General features: G+C 39.5%; 1 long non-coding RNA gene across 1 annotated transcript; it reads left to right on the top strand.

Moving 5' to 3' along the window:
* Window positions 1-393: 393 nt before the first annotated feature.
* LOC138683806 (uncharacterized) lies at window positions 394-11,879 on the top strand. The gene is made up of 2 exons (XR_011323252.1): window positions 394-510; window positions 11,840-11,879. It is a non-coding gene; the product is annotated as an uncharacterized lncRNA (long non-coding RNA).
* The last annotated feature ends 322 nt before the right edge of the window (window positions 11,880-12,201 follow it).

Raw genomic sequence — 12,201 nt, 5'->3', positions numbered from 1 at the left:
AGACTTAATCCCTTCAAGAAACCAATTTAGTGGCTTTATAACTGGATCTGGTGTCTGACTTTTAGCCTCTTTCAGGTCAGCAGATTCAGGCCAATTTTGTCAGCTATTTTGAGCCCCATAAGGTTTCTTGGGATGCTGTCAAATCACTTCTGCGCCCTTGTTCCTGCTTTCCCCTCCCCTCCCTGTCCCATGAATACAGTGTATTTTGTCAAGCCTATATCAGGTCTATCAGTTGCTGCTGCTTACTCATTGTTGCCTACTGTTTTCACTCTTGCTCTCAGACACGTGGTTGTTTTCTCATCAAAATCAAAGCACTTCTCTGTAATTAAACAGCCATCGGACACTGTGTTCCTCTAAGTAGGTCAGTGCCTCAAGGGCCCAGTCACAGGATAATTTAGGTTGGAAGTGATATCTGGAGATCATGTAGTTCACCCCCCTGCTCAAAGCAGTGGAGTTCTTTCCCCAGCTGGGACTAATCCCGCAGATCAGTCTGTTTTCTGTGCCTTACAGGTAGGTACCAGGCTTGCCTACCTACAGGCCACTAACTTTACCCTTTTATCCTCAACAGGGTCCTGTTTCTGAGACTAAGATGTTACCATGTGGGGCTTATCTACTAGCATTGCTATAGGAAATTTTGCTGACTGTTATCAATCCTACTTATCTACAAAAATAACCTTGGCAAAATTGTTATGCTTAACTGTATCTGTTAGCTTAGCAGAATATTTGATGTTCCTGTTATGCCTTAGAACATTATATTTTCCGTTCTTTCCATTTTTGTTTACTTGTTTTAAAAAGGAACCTCAAAAAGCTAATTGTTTTAATAGAAGAACTATGCATTTAAAAATAGTTATTACTTCAGTGTTGCTGCAAATTATGGTATAATACCAAAATTTGCAGTCCACACAACAGTAAAGTGCGTGCTTGGGAAGAGTCTGGAGTCTACCATTAGACTGTTATTTTTTCATAAAATAGTTCTCTCTGAGAGTTCAAAAACCTCTAAGCCTTTGGGTTTAGACAATTTACTTGAGAATAAATGAAACAAATGTATCTGCTTATGTATATATTAGCACCAGCTGCCCTTGTAATCTGACCTGCCTGGATTAATCAAGTAGCTACCTGATTAAAAATTGGACTACAAATAAGAGAATAAATACTTAGTTGTTTTGAATAAGTCAGAGTTTTGGGGGTTTGTGTCAGCACTCTTGCTGCTTTTTTGGCAGCTATATTAACGAGCAGCTTTTCTTTCGTTGTTCAAATAAAAACAAAACAGCCTTTGAATTTTGTACTCAGAAATTCCACTCATCTGCCTAATGTTCTTTTTTTAATTAGAAGGATACACATATGACTTAATTAATCAAGCCTGTCTTAGGGAATTATGCATTTATTAATGGTTTCTGCACTCAAACACATTATTAAGGGATTTGTGCTAAGTACCTGACATAAAACAGCCTAATTTTGCTTGCTTTGCTTAATGTATTGAGAAACAGCTTGTTGATCAGATTTCAAAACATTCATGCTATGAACTAATGTCCTATTTAGAATGTTTAAAAATGCAGCAATTTGGCAACCAAGTACTATAGTGGTTTGTATTTAAAATAAAGTAAGTCTGTGCCAGGCAAGAAATGAGAAGAATAGAACTTCTTTGACTGCAGTGATGATGGAAGCAAGTAAAATAAGCAAGATTGCTTTGATTCAGGCTTTATTTATTTTTTTTTTAAATAGAAATGAAATTGAATAAACAGATAGTTTTATCTATTGTTCAGGAACTGGAATCTGTGATTTTTTTTGTTCTTGTCATGCACCTTTGAATTTAAGAACCACTTCTTTAGTGGTGTCCTGCTTCACATGACATTCCACATCACCTGGAGGTGATGCCAGGTGGACAAAGTACAAAAGCACTTGTGATTGTTCCAGGGGCTAGCTGGAGCTCACTGCCACTTCCTCCTATTGGGCCCTCACCACTTGGGTGAGTTCACTTTCCCCTCAGGAGCACGAAGGGGTAAGGAGAAATTGTTCTCTGAAGTCCCTGTGTGAAGAATTTAGTGTCTTCAGGGAGCATGATCACATTTCCAGAACTCTTGCATGTGTTTGCCTTCAGTAATGTTCTTGTGTCTCATCCTATGTAGGAGCCGGCTATCCTCATTTTTGTCTATATGTACAATTGTAGTGCCTTATCTAAAGAGAAATAGCAGATGTTTGTCTTAACAAAAGTTTTTCTGTTTTGAAGCTATTAAGATATTTATGTTTATTAGAGTGATACAGTCTCATAAGCACTCTCACACTAACCTATATGAAGGTAAACAGAAATCCTTTCTAGAAAGGAAGAAGGACTTATGCTGGTGTGGTCAGAAATAGGGATATCATGGTATTGGCATAATTTCCGTCTTTGCAGACTGTCTCTCAGCAAGACAAGCTGGCTCCTACCAGTTTGGGTCTGAATCTGAGTGTGTTTGGTCCTTCTGAGCAGTGTATTTTACTCTCTTTGATGTCTTGCCTAAGACAAAGACACTGTTATCACAATCCTGCTGATCTAGGACACCCAGATTGCTTAAACCAAGCCTTTCCAGAGCTGCAGTTTTCTAGACATTGCAAGCTGCAGCCCACCTGTCTGGAGAAACTTGAAGGATCCCTGTGAGAAGGATGATTGTTGCCCTAGACAGCCTCATGGAGCCAGAAAAAATAAAATACTTTCTGAAGCTTTAGTCTTCTAACTGTTTTTAAGTATTCCCAAGTCCCATTTACTCAAGACTTGGGGTCCTCTCTCCCTCTCTCTCCTTTGTGTTCCTCCATTGGAATATTAATTCTTAACTCCTCTTTCCAAAATAATTGGTGAGTGCCCTTCTTTGTAACTTCAGTCCCATTTGTCTGTTGTCAGGTGATTTGTTACTGAAAAGTTCACCTGGAACTCCCAGGCAGTGACAGCTAACATTTGTCCACTGGTATTTTGGGTGAATAGAAGCTAATCCTGACTCATTTGTCTTTGTTAGTTCAGTTAAGTCTACAGGAAAGAGGCATGGAGAGTTTGAAAGGAGTTTAAGTCCCACATGTGTACTTTAGGTCTCATAAAGAGTGCATGGGCAGTTTCTCCAAATTTTAAATGAAAGCTTGAAAAAGACATAGATAATTTTGAAGAAACAGAAAAGCGCCTTCGTAGTGTATGGAAACAGGGGAACAGGAAAGGGGAAGGAAGAGAAAATTGAATTATTTTCTAAAGGTTAAACCAGGCATTTTGAATTAATGTTGAAGTCTAATTTCCACCCCTCTGATGGTTTGCCTGTCACTGAAGAGGATTAAAGTTATATGGGATCTGAATTCATGTAAATGTTAATGTGTTGACCTTATCCTGCTTACTTCATAATTCTACTTCCCATGGTAGTCAGACTAACTTTCCCAGACTAATGTTTTCAAAATGGACTCCTCTTCCATGTTATCCAGGTTCTTCATAGAAAAATCAGAAAGAACGGGTCAAGTAAGTGGCAAGTCGTACAGCTGTTTGATGAGCTGTGCTTGATTTATTTCCCATATTGGAAAATGCTAGTTATTTGTTGTAATTTTTTTCTTGCTTTTAACTAGCAGTCTATAACTATTTCTTTTTGCTTTTTTTTAATTAGTGAAATGTCTTGTACAAGGTCAGTGAGGAACTTGGTACAGGATTCTGGTGAGACCCCCATACTCAAGTCATGCTAGTCTAGAAGCAAGTGCTGCTTCATTACTTCCCTTGTCAAAAGAATTGAGTCTTCTGACAATATTGATATGATGCATCTGGTAATTTGCATTCTGAGTATCGATTGGTCACTACTTTAGCAGCAAAGGCAAAGAAATAATGTACATGGCTTTTTATGTTACTGGAAAATGATAGTATTCATCTGGAGGCAATTTCAAGTGTTACCTGTCAGAGGCTGCAAAATATTTTACAGGCAGTAGACATGGAATTTAAACTTTCATACCTACAAGAATTATGTCAAGACTAACCAAAAAACGGGACCATAACTCCTCTAGTTTGGATCATTAGAAATTGTTTTGAAGATGTCTGCTTAGAAGACTAGCAAAATTGTGAGCTGTGACACAAAAGTGGTGGTTTATAAATTATGGTTGTTTTTCCTATTAAGAAAATGCATTATACTGCTAGCATAGTTAATACAATATGCTTCTAGACTATAACATATATTTCACTCATGGCAAAGGTGATATATTAGTGTGTTGCCAGGACATTAAATTTCTAATTAAGGTGAAAGTGGCATGTAAGAGACTCGGGGATTGGGGGGGGGGGGGGGGAGCAAGGGGGGGTGGGTGGGTGGGTGGGTGGGAGGGGTGGGGTGAAATTGCAATCAGTGTGAAAACTCACACAAGTCAAATACTGATAAAATTATCAAAATTTAATGACACTGTTAAATAATCACAGATGCACGTTTACTTCAGAGAAGAAAAATAATTAGTATTTAATAGCCCAATCAAAAGAGATATATGGTAAAGGTGAGAGAATGGTAGAACAGTAGCATGGTCCTTTGGTTCGTATCCTACAAATCTTTAAACTTTGCATTACTCGTCTATTTTTTTAATCTGCTGGATGTCCTTGCAGAAATCATTTCTTGGCTGGCTATCTCCAGACTGCTCCACTTGTAATGATGTCCCAATATCTTTGCTGCTGCTCAAGCAAACCAGACACTCCTCAGGGTGTACCATAACTTATTCTCAGTCTGTGTTCCGAGGATTCCTCCCCAGGGGGTTCAGTCCTGTGTGCCATGTACTTGTGCTGCATCTCGGCATTCTTCCCTGGGGCCACATCTGACCTAGGTGCTAGAAAGCAATCACAGGTGCTGCATGCAGTCTGAATGCAACTTATATCTTTGCAACTCTTTCTGCTACTTAATTTTTAGTTCATTTCGGTAAAAGTGCTCTGCACAAAAGATTTTAGTACATAGTGGCAAAATGTGTGGCAAATTGGAGGTCTTGTTCTTGTTACAGTTAAGTGGAGATTTTATAGTTGAACTTAGTAACCATAGCTGTTCACGTTCTGTAGTGAGCTGCTTGTTCCTCTTCATCAAATTTTGTAGCTCCAAGCACTGCATTTGGATGCATATTCAGAGTAGTTAAGAAAAACTTGAAGCAAAGTTTCTGGGTTTTGCCCATATTAGAAATACCTGAGCACTCTTTTACTACAGCACTGGTAAATATAAGTGGGTTTTGTTGTTTTTCTCAAAGATCTGCTAAACCCTCCCATAGTGATATGTTTGGAATACGCTGGAAGACATGTTGCATGTTCCTAAACAATCTTGTGGATTGTCTTCTGGCTGTAATTGAAACTTCGGCAGGGCGTTTCTCCCACTGGGAGTGCCGATGTCTGATGCAACTTTTAACCCAGGGTGTCTCATTTTTCCCCAAGAACAGACCACATCCGTGTGGTGTGTACTGGGCCTCCCCAGCTCGGTCCACAGAGAACACCCAGACGCAGTCTTGTGATAGTCTTGTAGCATCTAACGCAGTTTTTTAAGCAGGGAAGGAAGACTAGGAAAGCGTTTAATTATTTTAACTGTTTCATCGGTGGCTGCAGCCTCTGAAAACAGCTCCCTTTCTTTCCTCTTGCTTCTTTTAACACGGCTGTGGCCTGTACTGGAGCCAATTAGACTGGCTGCTGCTCCCCACTTCCAGCTGTTCTTGCAGGCATCCAAGCTCATCTCCGTAATAAAGTCTGGACATCTGTGGCAGCAGTTAGGAGCAGGGAAGGACAGCCAGGGCTTTGAGGCCTGCCAGCTCTCTATCGAGTGGTCTGCAGCCTCACCGTGTGGTACACACCCAGGCTTGGAGGATGGCTGCCTCCGGCTTCCCGGGCCTCCCCAGGCCAGTGCTGGCCCTAGCCTGCTCGGTGCTGGTGTGGTGAGCAGCCTACGTGCAGGATGGCTCTTGCAGCCTGCTCACGCGCTCGGCTTCAGTGCTCTTGGAGTGTAGAGGCAATGGTTTCATCAGTGCCTGATTCAGTTTGGCCTCAGGGAAAGGTATTTTCACTGGTGGATGCAGAATTACAAGCGAAAGGATAAATAATACGCATGTGGCTTGTTCGGTGTGCTGGCGGTCCCACCGGGCTGGGTGCAGGCAGAGCCTGTAGACCGGGAGCCCGCTGGAACCCATGCAGCTAACTACCCCTCTGCTCATCTCCTAAGCACACAGGAGAGATGGAGACAAAAATAAAACCCACTTCCCTTTTGTGAAGATGCACACTGGTTGCGGCGCGTGTCGTGTGTGTGGGCTGAGTTTGCTTCATGGGCAGAGATTCAAGCACTGCTGCTCTTTCCCACAGTCTAGCTGCTGAATGAGCTGTCAAGCCACTTGCTGCAAATCTTTCATAAGTATACCCACAGGTACACCTTTCCACAAATATAAATGAGCCACAAAAGTAATGTGTGGAGTATTTTTATCTTTTTTTTCTAGGCAACAATTAGGTTTTTGCACGTGCCTGTACAAATACAATCATGTTGGTGGCTACCACTGGGAAACACCCCTTCCTTTTCTGCTGGGAAGGATTTGGTTGGCCCAGGTAGGAGTAACAGAGTTTCTGGAATTGCTGTAGCTGTAATTTTTGTAAATCCATACACTTGCTTTCCTCTGCCTCCTTCTTCATCAGCAGAGAGGACTGTGAAATATTTTAAAGGCTTCTACAGGATTTCCTCTACATTTCAAGGCACTTGGACACACATTCTTGCTATTGCTACCCCATACACTTTGCCTGTATTAAGTGCATTAGGGAAGTACAATTTTTTTTAGAAGCACTTTGAACAAAGTGTCATCATTTTGTTAGTTAATAACAATAACCTAGCTATGCCCACATAGAGAAGATAAACAAGGGGGAACCTCAAGACAAATGAGCTTCTGAGGTATGAAAGATGGGTGTTCTGCCTCTGGACCTTTAGATGAGGTTCCTTTACTGTAAAATGGTACAAAACTTACGTAGGTGCATATTACTGAATCGCTAATCAGACCTGACTTATGAAAATGTCACTGAGCTCATATAACCAGTACTACTTTTGGATCCCTGGATTATTTTACTTTTCTCTCTCTGTGGCTTATATTTTGTGACATGTGATTCACATTACTGTTTCTGCTTCTTTACCAGTAAAACTTTTAAACAGAAGATAGTAGAAAGCATTGTAGGAGGTAGTGCTTTCTTAGTGCACAAGTGTCCTTGCTTGTATTCAGAAAATGGATGCTCTGACTGCAGGTATTTGTGGAAATAACAAAATGATAAACGCAGCTGACTGAAAAATAAATGTGGCTGACTTGAGTGGTTCTGTATTTCGAAACTGATAGTTGCAAAAAAGACTGTGTGACATTCAGCTAAAGTTACTGTAAAGAGAACAGCACAAGGTGCTGTTAATTGTTATGAACAATTAAATTCTTTACCTCTCAAATAAAAGAAAAAGAAATTCTGTTTTGTTTTAAATCTACTTATATTATGTTCAAATTTCCCAGCCTGGCATTGTATTAAACCAGTTTTTATCCAAGAGGCCAAAGTTCAAAGCTTTTCAGTGATACTTTTAATGTACTGATTTTTGGCTTGTGTTGGCGAAGTTTTGCTTGGGAATTCTGCAGGATCTTAAAGCAGCAGCTAAGAATATTTTGTCCCCTCACATACTAAAAAGCTCTTGAAATGTAATGTGTGATTAAATTTATATGTCCTCTCATGCCCTCCACATGGAAAAATACCAACTTAGTGCACACATGTCTTCTGCTGGAAACGCTTGCAAAAGCTAATTTGGCTCTGTAGTGTAATGAAACAAAGTTACTATTTGCCTTCCTTGTTGTTGCTGCCGTTATTTAAAGAAACAATTGGTTAAATTACCAGGACTTGAGGGGGAGAAAACAGCTGCTTTTCTGTGCACTGTAAAATTTCTTTCTCAACTTCCTGATTTACTTGGCAAGGTTTTAAAATTAATATTTAAATAGGAAAATGTCCTGATGGGCTGAAAACCCTTGTGTTTCTGAAAGGCGTTTATAAAACAACACCCGACTATTTCACAAATAAGTGCATACTGCAGTTGTTGAAAATATGTACCATATATTTCCTCAGGGATTGAGCTTTTACCTCTAGATACTGAAGAACAAATAGAATTGCTTTAAATAAAAGAAAAAGCAGGGAGAAACAAAGAACCTGGATACCACAACAGCTTTCACAATAAGCAGGTTGTCTGAAAATACAGCATTGTTTTCATGGTGAGTGTGGGACAAAGGGCGGCAACCCTGCTGAGGGCAGGATGGTAGCAGTGGGTTGGGGTTCAGACTGTGGCAAACTCTGGGGGTCTAAATTGCTCCACTTCGAAGAGGCTTTCCAACCACGCATCTGCTGAGAACATTTCCATTTTACAGATAAATCAATTGGTCGTGGTAGGTTAATTTTCTTCTCAGATCAGAGGCCAGCCAAACTTCCTGACTTGTGAAGCACGCTGTAGCCACAGACCCCAGCTTCAGATTGCCTTTGTCCCGACTCTGCTGCCATCACCAGCTGAGGCATCAGCCTGAGCTTGGCAGCTGCCCTGGGGCTTGCTTGGCCATCCCTCCTGCTGAAAAGCACAGCTATTTCTCCTCTTAGCCTACCTTCTGCTCTGTCCTTATTAATTTGTAGTAATAACCAAGCAAGTTGAAGTAAGTGACGATTTCACACTTGGCTGTTACACCGTGGCAAAGCTGTCAGGCTGAGGCTCTGGGACTTAAAACATCTCCTGTGCTGCTGCACACTGTACCTGTGCTTGAAAAAAGGATGGTGGAAGACTGTAAATAATCCTGGGAAGGTATTCTGACTCCCACCATTTCAAATTTTCACTCAACCAATTTTCCAGGCTTTCTGCCAGTTGAAAATTTGAAATCAAAATCTGAGCTGCCTAATTGAGAGAATGAGAGGAGCAGTCAACTGGTTCCTCATCGTTTTCTGTTTGTGTCTTGGTGGGACATGCAGTGTACAGAGTTCAGGCCACAGCAGCTGTACTTTGAAATGATAAGACCAAGGATGCTTTTTCTCCCTTTTTTGTGCAATGTAATTATTATCCAAAATATAGGTGTTCCATATATGTATTATCCAATGTAGTTATTTTTACAATGAAATTAACTCTGCTACCAACTCGTAAATCTCCACAAAACCGAAGTCTCCCTCTCGGGCAGTGGCTCTACATATACAAGTTGTAGAGTTAGGGCATAAGCGTGACTGGATGTCAAGGTAAATTTACGTAGCCTGGGTCTGTATAGATTTTGTTTTAACTGCATGATATTCATGTGAATAAGGAGAGCAGAAGAAGGGAGAAGTAATCCTACTTTAGGAGGTGTTGCTGCTGTTGTTTTTGGTGTGGTCTTCACAGATCTGTGTAGACTTCTTCAGGTAGGTGAGAATATTGACTGTGTTGTATTTCAGTATGCTCTAGAAAACTGAACAGCTGGTGACAGTATTGTGGATATTATATTTTTATTAGAGAAGAGTATGCAATTCTTCTGCATACAGTTATCGTGATAAAAGGCTTCAGAGACAAAAATTTGTTGATGTGTAGGATTCATTTAAAAAAAGTGCATATGCAAATGATTATCTGGAAATTTTCTTTAAGACCTTGGAAGAACTGAAATCTGGATGCATCTTATCCTTTCCATCCCAAAGTTTGATTTGAAATGAATATTTTATTTGCCAGTAAAATCTTTCTGGGTTAAAGAAAAAGAAAAAAAAAAAAAAGACATTGCTGCTTTCTCTGTTGGACTAAAGTTACCTTGAGCATTGAGTATTTCATTACCCCGACCTGACATTTGAGCATTTCAAGAACAGAAACATTCTGGCAGAGTCACAAGCACAGTTGGTTCTCAGTAATGTGTTATATTTGTGATAACTGATTCTCAAATATGTCAGTGCACAGTCTCAAGCACTGTACAAGTGAGTAAAGAAGATGAAAGGAGATTCATAGGACTTGTTTGACAGCACAATTTCAGTGAAGTCAAAAGATGGGTACATTCTCCAAGTCACCAGCAATTAAAATCTAATTAATTTTTTTTTTTTTTATTGACAATATAGGTCTTCAGAAGTAAAAGAAGACCATCTAATATTAGCTTTTTCTTGCTCCATTAGAGCTGTACTGTCTCTTTTAAAGCTGTTTTAGGAAAAATATCTTTTTACTTCTGTTACACTGACCCTTGAATGTTCAAGGGCTAAATAATATTCTTTTAGCTTGAGAGCAAAATTCCCATGGGGTATTTTCTGGCATATCTCTGTGGAAACTACTGAATAGATAGAGAAGGATATTAATAAACTTATAGTCTTGCTGTTCGAAAAGAAAATGATATCTTCATAATGAGCTTATGCCTCTCTAAATGTTGCAACTTATTGCAATACTTAATACAACTATTTCCATGTACAATTTCTAAAAATACTTCAAAAAAACCCCCAACATACCTTTCACAATACTTTTGAGCTTCAACTGTTTTACAAATAATGATAACTCTTAGGATTGTTTAAGAGGTTTCTAACTTCATTATGAAGATGGGAAAACTAAGACTAAAGCATTGCATGTTTTTTCAAAGACAAGAAAAACAGTGACAAAGCTGGGATTTGAATGCGAGCTTTTTGACATCAGCTTGAATATGCCCCTTCCTTTAATGGGTGTATTAAACTCAGCATTCCAGAAGATGCTCCCATTTCCATGCTACTGCTTAACGGAGAACTAATATAAAAGTCTGTCTCTGGCACTGTAAGGTCAACCTTATGGCAGGAAAGTTGAGCTGGTGGTTGACACGTGTTTGGTACACCTGGGTTCAAGTCCTGTATACTTGATGCTTTATTTTCTCAGAAAGCTGTTTAGTCCCCACAAAGGAATGTAAGTAGAACTGGGCATCAGATCCAAAAGCGTTATCCACACCCCCATGCACAAGCTTTTAGTCACCTTTTCTTTTTGGCAGTAAAAGTTTTTAGTCCCTAGAGGTCTGCCCAAAAATGTTTCTGTCTTGCTAGTGCAGAGACACTCTGTGCCTGAGCCTTGCCAGTATTCAAAAGCAACACTGTTCGAGTTTCCACCACCTTTCTCTGCAGGCACAATCTCCTGTAGGGCCTGGTCGAGCAGGCATGTTTTCCACTCATCTGAAGCAAACCTATGGAACTGAACTTCACACACAATACGTTAATGACCATCTCTCCCTCTTCCTCTCACTTACCCCTGCATTCCCCATGCCTTTGTCTGTTGGACCAAGTGTAGTGAATGTGACTGTCTAGCTGGGGAATGCAGTGAAAGACTTGAGTTCTAGTTTCTGCTCTTACACGCAGAACTATTTACATATTTTGAACTAAAATTATTAGAGAAATATTAATATTTATAACTTGAATATGGCATATAGGATGGCTATTTCAGGAATATGTTCCTGCTGTTTCGGGAAACTTAATCACGTGAGACTGTTCATAAATTTGTGACAATTACTATTAAAATCAGAATAATGCTGAATACCTCACTGCTTTTTAGTCATTCACTTTTCTCTATGGTAACTCTTCTTGGAGGGGATTTATTCATTAAGCTGAGTGGCTTACTGATTTTGAACTGGTTTTTGTTTTGTGTTCTGGACGTTAATTGCTGGTGGCCTCACTTCAGTGAACTGTCATCTGTACTTTGGTTTTGGTGCCTGCTTTGTGTGGGATTGCTCTTTTGATGAACACAAATGTACTTTCAAACAATTCCCGTTGGCAGTTATCTACAAATAACACAGAAATCATGTCAAACTCATTTCACTGAATGAAGAAGAGATGATTGTTGTAGTTAGCCTTTTCTTGTTTGTTAGTTAATTCACAGAATGCATTCAGAGCAAATACTTTTGTATTCTTTTTTTCCCACAGAATCAAAAAATAAATAGCACTGAACATTTTTAAAATGGAACATCTTCCTAGCAGCTGGGAAGTGTCTTCTATTCACTATCATTATCAACAATTTTATATATTTCTATTCCACTAGACCACACAAAGGTTGATTGTAACTTTATTTTCAACTACTGATGATTGAAAAAAATAGCTGTGAGAATTATTGCCAGAAAATGTTTTTCATGTGTGGTGTTCATGCAACTCAGAAATACAGTGGGATTTCAAAAGAACTCAAAGGTCTCTTATCTCTGTTCTTCTTGTAGTCCTGTTCAACTTTTTTTCTCATTGGAAGAAACTGGCCCAATTATTAGTATCTGAAGGAATATATATCAGATTTTAGT

The sequence above is a fragment of the Haliaeetus albicilla genome, chromosome Z (assembly GCF_947461875.1).
Source record: "Haliaeetus albicilla chromosome Z, bHalAlb1.1, whole genome shotgun sequence".
NCBI classification, from domain to species: Eukaryota; Metazoa; Chordata; class Aves; order Accipitriformes; family Accipitridae; genus Haliaeetus; species Haliaeetus albicilla.
Note: the sequence above shows the minus strand (reverse complement) of the source record. Positions and strands in the feature narration are given on the sequence as shown.